General features: G+C 47.8%; 1 protein-coding gene across 2 annotated transcripts in view; it reads right to left on the reverse strand.

The window, feature by feature from the left end:
- Positions 1-14,691, reverse strand: part of TACR1 (tachykinin receptor 1) — a 425,704-nt gene that overhangs the window by 146,618 nt on the left and 264,395 nt on the right. The window lies entirely within an intron of this gene.

Here is a 14,691-nt window from a genome sequence, read left to right on the forward strand (position 1 = left end):
AACAAAAATGGATTAGTGCCTTAAAGTGAAATACTATACATGCTGCTTGGAATGAACGCATTACCACAGTATATTCAGTTTAATGCAGTATTATAAAAGAAAAAAGGGTTACACATTAAATATGCCAATCTCTTTTCACCAGATTAATCCCATGAATGACCACACTTTGTTACACAGGCAATTTGGGATCGAACTACTTTCAAAAACTAGCACTGCACAATGCATGTCTGCTATTTCCAAGCAATCCAGCTACAGTCCTGTGCATATGTAACCTCTAGTCTTATTATAGCGAAAAGAACATAAAGATGTCACACGTCATAGCAGTAAAGTGATATTGATTTCTTGTCAGCAGTTAGACATCTCTACACTGAACAAAGATAGGTATTAGTGGGTAGTGCCAGCCAAATACCATTACAGACCAATGACAGATACATTCTGCAATGTTCTAGTAGAACTGCAGGATTTGATTATGATAACAACTCATGAAGCCAATTTGAGAAGGCTTTAGTGAGGCACTGAACTAAACAGAACATTGTGAGTTTTTTATAGATAATCTCCTATTACAACATATCCCTTCCAATCCGAATGCTTCCAAAACTAAGTTTTGCAATGCTAAATGCTTATGGATAGTGCTAGGACATTAAAATGTGGGGAGTACTTGCCTATTTTTATAATCTCCTTTCCGGGAGAAGGCGAAGGAGGAGATTCACGTGGCCAGTGGGGATCAGTATGATATCCCAGCTGTCGGGATCCCGTCAGTCAGGAGACCAACGCCAGGATGCCGACAGCTGGAATACCGGCGGCGTGTCCCTTCGAGAACTTGTTGCGCTCGCCACGCTTCAGTCGCCAAAAGGGATTATATTCCCGCTTGGGTGGTGGTGTGGGACCCAATCAAGTGGGGATTTCGGATGGCGGTTGGGATTCTGACTGCCGGTATTTCAGTGGGTGTTGGGATTCCGGCGTCAGTCTCCTGACAGCCGGGATCCCGAGAACTGGCAAACTGAATGCCTCCCGGCCAGTGATGGGGGCTGGGCGATTCGTGTCATTAGGCATCAGCCCTCAATAGAAAACAACACAAAGATGAATAGGGGGCAAGGCCGAAAAGACATGAAAAAAGTCACAAATATCATAGAATCGTGTCACTAGTCCTTGTCCCCTACTAGACTACGCCCATTATGCTATCCCTTCATGCTAGGGATGGACATCAGATGCCCACCATCCAGTGGCGTAACTACTGCCCCCCGCAGTCCTCGCGGTGGCTTGGGGGCGAGGGGATGCGGGGGCGCCACTGATTACAGCAGACTGACATGCGGACGAGCGCCCGCATGTCAGTCTGCTTTCTCCTTCCCGCCGCCGCTTGTTGGAGGGACACGGACGGCACAGCGTGTGCCTCTCCTGTGTCCCTCCTGCATCATCTCCGGCGGCCGCGGGTCTAATAGGGGGAAGTGCCGTCCGTGAGCTCTAATTGGCTCACGGACGGCACTTCCCCCTATTAGACCCGCGGCCGCCGGAGATGATGCAGCAGGAGGGACACAGGAGAGGCGATCTGTGCCCTCCGTGTCCCTCCAATAAGCGGCGACGGCGGCACTGGGGGGAATATCTGGCACTGGGGGGGGGGATGTCTGGCACTGGGGCATATATGGCACTGGGGGGGAGATCTGGCACTGGGGCATATATGGCACTGGGGGGGGGGGGATATCTGGCACTGGGGGGGGATGTCTGGCACTGGGGGGGATATCTGGCACTGGGGGGGGATGTCTGGCACTGGGGGGGAGATGTCTGGCACTAGGGGGGATATCTGGCACTGGGGCATATATGGCACTGGGGGGGGATATCTGGCACTGGGGGGGGGATGTCTGGCACTGGGGGGGATATCTGGCACTGGGGGGGATGTCTGGCACTGGGGCATATATGGCACTGGGGGGGAGATGTCTGGCACTAGGGGGGATATCTGGCACTGGGGCATATATGGCACTGGGGGGGGATATCTGGCACTGGGGGGGGGATGTCTGGCACTGGGAGGGGGATGTCTGGCACTGGGGGGGATATCTGGCACTGGGGGGGGATGTCTGGCACTGGGGCATATATGGCACTGGGGGGGGATGTCTGGCACTGGGGCATATATGGCACTGGGGGGGGATGTCTGGCACTGGGGGGGATGTCTGGCACTGGGGCATATATGGCACTGGGGGGGGGGATGTCTGGCACTGGGGGGGATGTCTGGCACTAGGGGGGATATCTGGCACTGGGGGAATATCTGGCACTGGGGGCATATGTGGCACTGGGGGGGAATATATGGCACTGGCGGCATATCTGGCACGGGGGGAATATCTGGCACTGGGGGCATATGTGGCACTGGGGGGGGATGTCTGGCACTGGGGGGGGATGTCTGGCACTAGGGGGGATATCTGGCACTGGGGGAATATCTGGCACTGGGGGCATATGTGGCACTGGGGGGGAATATATGGCACTGGCGGCATATCTGGCACGGGGGGGATATCTGGCACTGGGGGCATATGTGGCACTGGGGGGGAATATCTGGCACTGGGGGCATATGTGGCACTGGGGGGGGGTATATGTGTACCTGGCACATGGGGGGGGCTATATTTGGCACCGGGGGCATGTGAGTACCTGGCACCGCGGGGGAATATCTGGCACTGGGGTCATATGTGGCACTGGGAGCACAGCCCTAGCAACAAGGACTACCTCCTAGCAACGAGCATGACACCCAGTGCATGAAACACCTGACAACGAGCATGACACCCAGTGCATGAAACACCTGGCAACGAGCATGACACCCAGTGCATGAAACCCCTGACAACGAGAAGGTAATTGAAAAGTAATTAGAAGCCTTACTGTAGGACTTAATGTGTAATGGGCATTACGGTGTGTGGCATAATGTATCACGGACATTGCGGTGTGTCATAATGTGTCACAGGCATTACGGTGTATGGTATACTATATCGCGGGCATTGTGATATGTGGTATAATGTCTCAGGCTCATTGCAGTGTGTGGCATAATGTATCACGGACATTGCGGTGTGTGTCATAATGTGTCAGGCATTACGGTGTGTGGTATACTATATCACGGGCATTGTGGTATGTGGTATAATGTCTCAGGGTCATTGCAGTGTGGCATAATACATAACGGGCATTGCGGTGTGTGGCATAGGGTATAACGGGCAGGGCATTGCGGTATGTGTCACAGGCATTACGGTGTATGGTATACTATATCACGGGCATTGTGGTATAATGTCTCAAGGTCATTGCGGTGTGTGTCATAATGTGTCACAGGCATTGTATGTGCTATAATGTATCAGGGGCATTGCAGTGTGTAGCATAATGTATAACGGGCATTGCGATTCCTGTCATAATGTGTCGGGGGCATTACGGTGTGTGGCATAATGTGTCACAGGCATTACGGTGTGTGGCATAATGTGTCACAGGCATTACGGTGTGTGGCATAATGTGTCGGGGGCATTATGGTGTGTGGCATAATGTGTCATGTGCATTATTGTGTGTGGAATAATGTCTAAGGGCCATTGCAGTATGTGGCATAATGTATACTGGGCATTACTATAAGGAGGAAAAATGACAAATAATGTAAGGGGCATGAATCAGGATTATTTTTCTTTCCTGTGGTGGCTAACGTCTGGGCGTGCAGGTTGCAAAACTGGGGTATAAGGTAGTCTTTTCCTGCAATACCACGCCCTTTATGAGAAACCACGCCCATTCCAACAAAACCACGCCCCTTTTTTTGCAGCGCGCGCCTTAGGCGCGCGCATATTTATCCCTTTCTTGCTCCCAATTATGTGGCGGGTGGGGGTGGGGGGGGGGGGGGGGGGCGCCAACGAATTTTTTGGCTTGGGGGAGAAAAATTTCTAGTTACGCCACTGCCACCATCAAATGATGGCTGGGCTTCCACCATTGAATCTATTGATGCAATGGTAAGTTACCATGGCATCAAAAAAATTTGCTATAAAAAACATTCAGAAACCATGTATGTGCTTGTGTACTAGCAACCCGCGGCAGTTCACATTGTCAAACAGCTGAATTCAGCTGTATTTAATCATCATATGGCCATTATTTCCACACCAGCTACCATTGGAATGCCGCCATGATGGTGAGTGATAAGCCATCAAAAACTGATGTCCATCTCTACATCCTGCCAACTTTTCACTAGGAAGTGGTTGGCTACAGGAGGAGAAACCACTGTACCAAGAGCCAAGTGACTACCCAAAAACTCATGTGTCTCCTGTAGGATCCGAGAGAGTAGGTAAGTATGCCTTATACAAGCACCACTCAGACACCCGTCTTCTGTTATTTTCCACGAGAACGTGTGCCTGTGCGGAGTGCCACATTAAGTGCTGCTGTTACTTTGAGCTTTTCTGGAGGCTAGGCAAAGCATGGCTTTCGTATTTGTATTAAGAAATTACATCACATGGCATGATGCCAATAAACTAGTTAGCAAATGCATGGGAGACCTGATTTGGGTCTTATATGTAGGGATGACACTAATAGATCTCATAGTAACTGCTGTATTAGGTATCATAAGAACAAGTTTACATTGTAAAATACGAGACATTTATTGTAGTTTCAAGTGACTCCTCAAGATCTACCTGGCAAACCACAAAAAAAACAATAAAAAACAAAACAAGATTTTATTGGGAAAGAAAATAAATAAAAATAATGTAAAGAAGATGATAATTCTGTACTTGTGCATCTGGTCCTATAATTAGTACAAAGCCTGTTACATGTACATACAGTATATGTCTGGTATCTTCATACCGGCGGCTGGAGTGTTGGTGTCATTTTCTGGGGTTGCGCTTAGAAGGTATAAGTGTCTGTTGGTAGAACTGATGACACCTTTGTATGTGATATTGCCAGTATTTCCCAATATAATACTTGAAAAATAAAATAAATTGAGTTCCTTATTAGAGATGAGCGGGTTCGGTTTCTCTGAATCCGAACCCGCCCGAACTTCATGGTTTTTTTCACGGGTCCGAGCAGACTCGGATCCTCCCGCCTTGCTCGGTTAACCCGAGCGCGCCCGAACGTCATCATGACGCTGTCGGATTCTCGCGAGACTCGGATTCTATATAAGGAGCCGCGCGTCGCCGCCATTTTCACACGTGCATTGAGATTGATAGTGAGAGGACGTGGCTGGTGTCCTCTCCATTTAGATTATAAGAGAGAGAGATTTACTGGAGCTTAGGACTAGGAGGAGTACTGTAGAAGTGTAGAGAGTGCAGAGAGTTTACTAGTGAGTGACCACCAGACAGTGCAGTTTATTTAATATATCCGTTCTCTGCCTGAAAAAAGCGATACACACAGTGACTCAGTCACATACCATATCTGTGTGCACTGCTCAGGCTCAGCCCAGTGTGCTGCATCATCTATATATATTATATATCTGTCTGACTGCTCAGCTCACACAGCTTATAATTGTGGGGGAGACTGGGGAGCACTGCAGTGCCAGTTATAGGTTATAGCAGGAGCCAGGAGTACATAATATTATATAGTGAGTGACCACCAGACAGTGCAGTTTATTTAATATATCCGTTCTCTGCCTGAAAAAAGCGATACACACAGTGACTCAGTCACATACCATATCTGTGTGCACTGCTCAGGCTCAGCCCAGTGTGCTGCATCATCTATATATATTATATATCTGTCTGACTGCTCAGCTCACACAGCTTATAATTGTGGGGGAGACTGGGGAGCACTGCAGTGCCAGTTATAGGTTATAGCAGGAGCCAGGAGTACATAATATTATATTAAAATTAAACAGTGCACACTTTTGCTGCAGGAGTGCCACTGCCAGTGTGACTGACCAGTGACCTGACCACACTGACCACCAGTATAGTTAGTAGTATACTTATATTGTGATTGCCTGAAAAAGTTAAACACTCATCGTGTGACTTCACTTGTGTGTTGTTGTTTTTTTTATTCTATAAAAATAAAACTCATTCTGCTGACAGACAGTGTCCAGCAGGTCCGTCATTATATAATATATAATATATACCTGTCCGGCTGCAGTAGTGATATATATATATTTTTTATATCATTTATCATCCAGTCGCAGCAGACACAGTACGGTAGTTCACGGCTGTGGCTACCTCTGTGTCTGCACTCGGCAGGCAGTCCGTCCATAATTGTATACCACCTAACCGTGGTTTTTTTTTCTTCTTTATACATACATACTACTACGACATCTCTTTATCAACCAGTCTATATTAGCAGCAGACACAGTACAGTACGGTAGTTCACGGCTGTGGCTACCTCTGTGTCTGCACTCGGCAGGCAGTCCGTCCATAATTGTATACCACCTAACCTTTTTCTTTGCATCATGTGCTGATTGGGGAGGGTTTTTTGGAAGGGACATCCTGCGTGACACTGCAGTGACACTCCTAAATGGGCCCGGTGTTTGTGTCGGCCACTAGGGTCGCTAATCTTACTCACACAGTCAGCTACCTCATTGCGCCTCTTTTTTTCTTTGCGTCATGTGCTGTTTGGGGAGGGTTTTTTGGAAGGGACATCCTGCGTGACACTGCAGTGCCACTCCTAGATGGGCCCGGTGTTTGTGTCGGCCACTAGGGTCGCTAATCTTACTCACACAGCTACCTCATTGCGCCTCTTTTTTTCTTTGCGTCATGTGCTGTTTGGGGAGGGTTTTTTGGAAGGGACATCCTGCGTGACACTGCAGTGCCACTCCTAGATGGGCCCGGTGTTTGTGTCGGCCACTAGGGTCGCTAATCTTACTCACACAGCTACCTCATTGCGCCTCTTTTTTTCTTTGCGTCATGTGCTGTTTGGGGAGGGTTTTTTGGAAGGGACATCCTGCGTGACACTGCAGTGCCACTCCTAGATGGGCCCGGTGTTTGTGTCGGCCACTAGGGTCGCTTATCTTACTCACACAGCGACCTCGGTGCAAATTTTAGGACTAAAAATAATATTGTGAGGTGTGAGGTATTCAGAATAGACTGAAAATGAGTGTAAATTATGGTTTTTGAGGTCAATAATACTTTGGGATCAAAATGACCCCCAAATTCTATGATTTAAGCTGTTTTTTAGTGTTTTTTGAAAAAAACACCCGAATCCAAAACACACCCGAATCCGACAAAAAAAATTTGGTGAGGTTTTGCCAAAACGCGTTCGAACCCAAAACACGGCCGCGGAACCGAACCCAAAACCAAAACACAAAACCCGAAAAATTTCAGGCGCTCATCTCTATTCCTTATACTACTAAATGAAATTCCTATATCTTGTGTAAATAAGAAAAAATAAACTTCTTTTGAAGTCTGGCTTAGGGGTTAATATTAGCGCAGGTGCATCAAACTGAATATATTGCTGTACTTACATTGCTTCCATCTGTGGTTTCTAGCCCTGTCTGCATTGTATCAGGCAGAGTTGTTTATACCCACTGCCATGGGATATGACACGCTCCGCACTGGTTACCATTGTGTCCAGAGACCAGCTTTGTGTTGTCTCCCAGGACAAATAATATACACAGTTAAAAATATGGCACAAGCAGAAGTTAGATTACACGGGATCCGGTCTCTAGGTTGACAAAATTTAGGTCGACAATGCCTAGGTCGACCACTGTTGGTCGACAGTAAGTAGGTCGACATGGTTTCTAGGTCAACGGGGATTCTAGGTCGACGTGTACTACTGTAGGTCAACATGACAAAAGGTCGACATGCGTTTTTCACATTTTGTTAATTTTTTGAACTTTTTCATACTGTACGATCTATGTGGAGTACAATTGGGAACTGTAACCTTCCCGAAGCATGGCGAGCAAAGCGAGCCATGCGAGGGGACACGGTGCACTAATTGGGGTTCCCGGTCACTCTACGAAGAAAACGTCACCCAAAAAATTTTAAATACTCATGTCAACGTTTTTTCATGTCAACCTACTACATGTTGACCTAGAGTCCCTGTCGACCTAGAACCATGTCGACCTACTTACTGTCGACCAATAGTAGTCAACATAGACACTGTCGATCTAAGTCTAGTCTATCTAACATACCATGCCCGATTACAGCACCCGAAATTTTTTTTAATTATATTTGTTAAAAGATGCTAAGGGTATTTAAAAATAAGATTTTACTCACCGGTAAATCTATTTCTCGTAGTCCGTAGTGGATGCTGGGAACTCCGAAAGGACCATGGGGAATAGCGGCTCCGCAGGAGACTGGGCACAACTAAAGAAAGCTTTTAGGTCACCTGGTGTGCACTGGCTCCTCCCACTATGACCCTCCTCCAAGCCTCAGTTAGGACACTGTGCCCGGACGAGCTGACATAATAAGGAAGGATTTTGAATCCCGGGTAAGACTCTTACCAGCCACACCAATCACACCGTATAACTCGTGATACCATACCCAGTTTTACAGTATGAAAACAACTGAGCCTCTCAACAGATGGCTCAACAATAACACTTTAGTTAACAATAACTATGTACAAGTATTGCAGACAATCCGCACTTGGGACGGGCGCCCAGCATCCACTACGGACTACGAGAAATAGATTTACCGGTGAGTAAAATCTTATTTTCTCTGACGTCCTAGTGGATGCTGGGAACTCCGAAAGGACCATGGGGATTATACCAAAGCTCCGAAACGGGCGGGAGAGTGCGGATGACTCTGCAGCACTGAATGAGAGAACTCAAGGTCATCCTCAGCCAGGGTATCAAATTTGTAGAATTTTGCAAACGTGTTTGCCCCTGACCAAGTAGCAGCTCGGCAAAGTTGTAAAGCCGAGACCCCTCGGGCAGCCGCCCAAGATGAGCCCACCTTCCTTGTGGAATGGGCTTTTACTGATTTAGGATTCGGCAGTCCAGCCGCAGAATGCGCCTGCTGAATTGTGCTACAAATCCAGCGAGCAATAGTCTGCTTAGAAGCAGGAGCACCCAGCTTGTTGGGTGCATACAGGATAAATAGCGAGTCAGTTTTTCTGACTCTAGCCGTCCTGGAAACATAAATTTTCAAGGCCCTGACTACGTCCAGCAACTTGGAATCCTCCAAGTCCCTAGTAGCCGCAGGCACCACAATAGGTTGGTTCAAGTGAAAAGCTGATACCACCTTAGGGAGAAACTGGGGACGAGTCCTCAATTCTGCCCTATCCATATGGAAAATCAGATAAGGGCTTTTACATGACAAAGCCGCCAATTCTGACACACGCCTGGCTGAAGCCAAGGCCAATAACATGACCACTTTCCACGTGAGATATTTTAGATCCACGGTTTTAAGTGGCTCAAACCAATGTGATTTTAAGAAACTCAACACCACGTTGAGATCCCAAGGTGCCACTGGAGGCACAAAAGGGGGCTGAATATGCAGCACTCCCTTAACAAACGTCTGAACTTCAGGTAGTGAAGCTAGTTCTTTCTGGAAGAAAATCGACAGAGCCGAGATCTGTACCTTAATGGAGCCTAATTTCAGGCCCATAGTCACTCCTGCTTGTAGGAAATGCAGAAATCGACCCAGTTGAAATTCCTCTGTTGGGGCCTTTTTGGCCTCACACCAAGCAACATACATCCGCCATATGCGGTGATAATGCTTTGCAGTTACATCTTTCCTGGCTTTAATCAGCGTAGGAATGACTTCCTCCGGAATGCCCTTTTCCTTCAGGATCCGGCGTTCAACCGCTTCCCAACGGTTTACCAAAAGTTGGAAGACTTCTGGATGAAGTCCCCACTCTCCCGGGTGTAGGTCGTGTCCGCTGAGGAAGTCTGCTTCCCAGTTGTCCATAGAAACATAGAATTTGTCGGCAGATAAGAACCACTTGGCCCATCTAGTCTGCCCCTTATTTTTTTTTTTTTTTTTTATATTATTTTTTATCACTAACCTTATTTGATCCTTATTTCTTTGTAAGGATATCCTTATGTCTATCCCATGCATGTTTAAATTGCTCTACTGTCTTAGCCTCTACCACCTCTGATGGGAGGCTATTCCACTTGTCCACTACCCTTTCTGTGAAATAATTTTTCCGCAAATTTCCCCTGAACCTCCCCCCCTCCAGTCTCAGTGCATGTCCTCGTGTCCTATTGCTTCTCTTCATTTGGAGAATGTTTCCCTCCTGGACTTTGTTAAAACCCTTCATATATTTGAAAGTTTCTATCATGTCCCCCCTTTCCCTTCTCTGCTCCAAACTATACATATTGAGATTTCTTAGTCTTTCTGGGTATGTTTTGTGATGTAGGCCATGCACCATTTTAGTTGCCCTCCTTTGTACAGTTTCTAATGTATTAATATCCTTTTGAAGATATGGCCTCCAGAACTGAATACAGTATTCTAGATGAGGCCGTACTAATGACCTATACAGTGGCATTATTACTTCTTTCTTTCTGCTGCTGATTCCTCTCCCAATGCAGCCAAGCATCTGACTAGCCTTCCTCATTGCCTTCCACTCCCGGAATGAACACTGCTGACAGTGCTAAGACGTGATTTTCCGCCCATCGGAGAATCCTTGTGGCTTCTGCCATCGCCATCCTGCTTCTTGTGCCGCCCTGTCGGTTTACATGGGCGACTGCCGTGATGTTGTCTGATTGGATCAGTACCGGCTGGTTTTGAAGCAGAGGCCTTGCCAGACTTAGGGCATTGTAAATGGCCCTCAGTTCCAGAATATTTATGTGTAGGGACGACTCCCGACTTGACCAAAGTCCTTGGAAATTTCTTCCCTGTGTGACTGCCCCCCAGCCTCGAAGGCTGGCATCCGTGGTCACCAGGACCCAGTCCTGTATGCCGAATCTGCGGCCCTCTTGAAGATGAGCACTCTGCAGCCACCACAGTAGAGATACCCTGGTCCTTGGAGATAGGGTTATCAGCCGATGCATCTGAGGATGCGATCCCGACCACTTGTCCAAGAGGTCCCACTGAAAGGTTCTTGCATGGAACCTGCCGAATGGAATTTTGCTTCGTAAGAAGCTACCATTTTTCCCAGGACTCGTGTGCAGTGATGCACCGATACCTGTTTTGGTTTCAGGAGGTCTCTGACTAGAGATGACAGCTCCTTGGCTTTCTCCTGCGGGAGAAACACTTTTTTCTGTTCTGTGTCCAGAACCATCCCCAGGAACAGTAGGCGTGTGGTAGGAACCAGCTGTGACTTTGGAATGTATAGAATCCATCCGTGCTGTTGTAGCACTTCCCGAGATAGTGCTACTCCGACCAGCCACTGCTCCTTGGACCTCGCCTTTATAAGGAGATCGTCCAAGTACGGGATAATTAAAACTTCCTTTCTCGAAGGAGTATAATCATTTCTGCCATTACCTTGGTAAAGACCCTCGGTGCCGTGGACAGTCCAAATGGCAGTGTTTGGAATTGGTAATGGCAATCCTGTACCACAATCTGAGGTACTCCTGGTGAGGATGGTAAATGGGGACATGTAGGTAAGCCTCCTTGATGTCCAGGGATACCATGTAATCCCCCTCCTCCAGGCTTGCAATAATCGCCCTGAGTGATTCCATCTTGAACTTGAATTTTTTTATGTATGTGTTCAAGGATTTCAAATATAAAATGGGTCTCACCGAACCGTCCGGTTTCGGTATGTGGAATAGTAACCCCGTCCTTGTTGAAGTAGGGGCACCTTGACTATCACCTGTTGGGAATACAGCTTGTGAATTGCCTCTAGCACAGTCTCCCTGCCTGAGGGAGTTGTCGGCAAGGCAGATTTGAGGAAACGGCGGGGGGGAGACGCCTCGAATTCCAGCTTGTACCCCTGAAATACTACTTGAAGGATCTAGGGATCCACCTGTGAGCGAGCCCACTGATCGCTGAAATTTTTGAGGCGGCCCCCCACCGTACCTGGCTACGCCTGTGGAGCCCCCCCATCATGCGGTGGACTCAGAGGAAGCGGGGGAAGAATTTTGATTCTGGGAACTGGCTGACTGGTGCAGCTTTTTCCCTCTTCCCTCGTTTTACACGCTTGCATTTCTGAAGCCGAAAGGACTGTACCTGATAATACAGTGCTTTCTGAGGCTGTGAGGAAACCTGAGGTAAAAAATTTTCCTTCCCAGCTGTTGCTGTGGATACGAGGTCCCAGAGACCATCCCCAAACAATTCCTCACCCTTATAAGGCTCTATGTGCCTTTTAAAGTCAGCATCACCTGTCCAGTGGCGGGTCTCTAATACCCTCCTGACAGAATGGACATTGCATTAATTCTGGATGCCAGCCAGCAAAATATCCCTCTGTGCATCCCTCATATATAAGACGACGTCTTATGTTCTCAAAATAGTATCCCTGTTTGACAGGGTTACAGATCACGCTGCAGCAGCACTATCTGCAGGTCTCAGTCTAGTACCTGAGTGTGTAAATACAGACTTCAGGATAGCCTCCTGCTTTTTATCAGCAGGTACCTTCAAAGTGGCCGTATCCTAAGACGGCAGTGCCACCTTTTTTGACAAACGTGTGAGCGCCTTATCCACCCTAGGGGATATCTCCCAGCGTAACTTATCCTCTGGCGGGAAAGGGTACGCCATCAGTAACTTTTTAGAAATTACCAGTTTCTTATCGGGGGAACCCACGCTTTTTCACACTTCATTCACTCATTTGATGGGGGAACAAAACACTGCCTGCTTTTTCTCCCCAAACATAAAACCCTTTTTTAGTGGTACTTGGGTTAATGTCAGAAATGTGTAACACATTTTTTATTGCCGGGATCATGTAACGGATGTTCCTAGTGGATTGTGTATATGTCTCAACCTCGTCGACACTGGAGTCAGACTCCGTGTCGACATCTGTGTCTGCCATCTGAGGAAAGCGGGCGTTTTTTGAGCCCCTGATGGCCTTTGAGACGCCTGGGCAGGCGCGGGCTGAGAAGCCAGCTGTCCCACAGCTGTTACGTCATCCAGCCTTTTATGTAAGGAGTTGACACTGTCGGTTTATACCTTCCACCTATCCATCCACTCTGGTGTCGGCCCCACAGGGGGCGACATCCCATTTATCGGCATCTGCTCTGTCATCACATAAGCCTCATCAAACGTGTCGACACAGCCGTACCGACACACCGCACACACACAGGGAATGCCCTGACTGAGGACAGGACCCCACACAGCCCTTTGGGGAGACAGAGAGAGAGTATGCCAGCACACACCAGAGCGCTATATAATTTAGGGATTAACACTATATTGAGTGAATTTTTCCCAATAGCTGCTTGTATATACAATATTGCGCCTAAATTTAGTGCCCCCCCTCTCTTTTTAACCCTTTGAGCCTGAAAACTACAGGGGAGAGCCTGGGGAGCTGTCTTCCAGTTGCACTGTGAAGAGAAAATGGCGCCAGTGTGCTGAGAGAGATAGCTCCGCCCCTTTTTCGCTGACTTTTCTCCCGCATTTTTATGGATTCTGGCAGGGGTATTTATCACATATATAGCCTCTGGGGCTATATATTGTGATATATATGCCAGCCAAGGTGTTTTTATTGCTGCTCAGGGCGCCCCCCCCCCCCAGCGCCCTGCACCCTCAGTGACCGGAGTATGAAGTGTGCATGAGGAGCAATGGCGCACAGCTGCAGTGCTGTGCGCTACCTTGGTGAAGACTGATGTCTTCTGCCGACGATTTTCCGGACCTCTTCTTGCTTCTGGCTATGTAAGGGGGACGGCGGCGCGGCTCCGGGACCGAACACCAAGGCCAGTTCCATGCGGTCGATCCCTCTGGAGCTAATGGTGTCCAGTAGCCTAAGAAGCCCAAGCTAGCTGCAAGCAGGTAGGTTCGCTTCTTCTCCTCTTAGTCCCTCGCTGCAGTGAGCCTGTTGCCAACAGGTCTCACTGTAAAATAAAAAACCTAATTATATACTTTCTTTCTAGAAGCTCAGGAGAGCCCCTAGTGTGCATCCAACCTCGGCCGGGCACAAAATCTAACTGAGGCTTGGAGGAGGGTCATAGTGGGAGGAGCCAGTGCACACCAGGTGACCTAAAAGCTTTCTTTAGTTGTGCCCAGTCTCCTGCGGAGCCGCTATTCCCCATGGTCTTTTCGGAGTTCCCAGCATCCACTAGGACGTCAGAGAAATAAACATTATGTGAGATGCAAGAAGATGACCTCACCTTGTCTTCCTGATGTTAGGTTAAAAAACTCATAGTTTACCGCGTGGCACTGCTTGTCCATCACCCCTAGATGCATGTGCATAGATAGTTATAGTGGGTGCAGAAGCTGTCTTTATTACGGGGCCAAGGCTTAAGGTGCACCGGACCCAGGTCATATAATGAAGGCCCTGCAGATGTGGAGCTGTGGTGTGAGATTCAGAAGCTGCCAATAGGGATGGAGCACTTGAAGCTTCGTCATCGCAAATAAGATGAAAAACAAAGGCAAAAAATGAACTAGGGCATTACTATGATGCATAACATTACTTAGGGCACGACTATGGTGCATAACATTAACTAGGGCACTACTATGGGACGTAACATTAACTAGGGCACTACTATGGGGCATAACATTAACTAGGGCACTGCTATGGGACATAACATTAACTAGGACACTACTATGGGGCATAACATTAACTAGGGCACTGCTATGGGGCATAACATTAACTAGGACATTACTATCGGGCATAAAATTACCTAGGGCACTGCTATGGGGCATAACATTAACTAAGACACTACTATGGGGCATAACATTAACTAGGGCAAGACTATGTGGCATAACATTAACTAGAGCAAGACTATGGGGCATAACATTAACTAGAGCACTACTATGGGGC

The sequence above is a fragment of the Pseudophryne corroboree genome, chromosome 6 (assembly GCF_028390025.1).
Source record: "Pseudophryne corroboree isolate aPseCor3 chromosome 6, aPseCor3.hap2, whole genome shotgun sequence".
Taxonomy (NCBI): Eukaryota; Metazoa; Chordata; class Amphibia; order Anura; family Myobatrachidae; genus Pseudophryne; species Pseudophryne corroboree.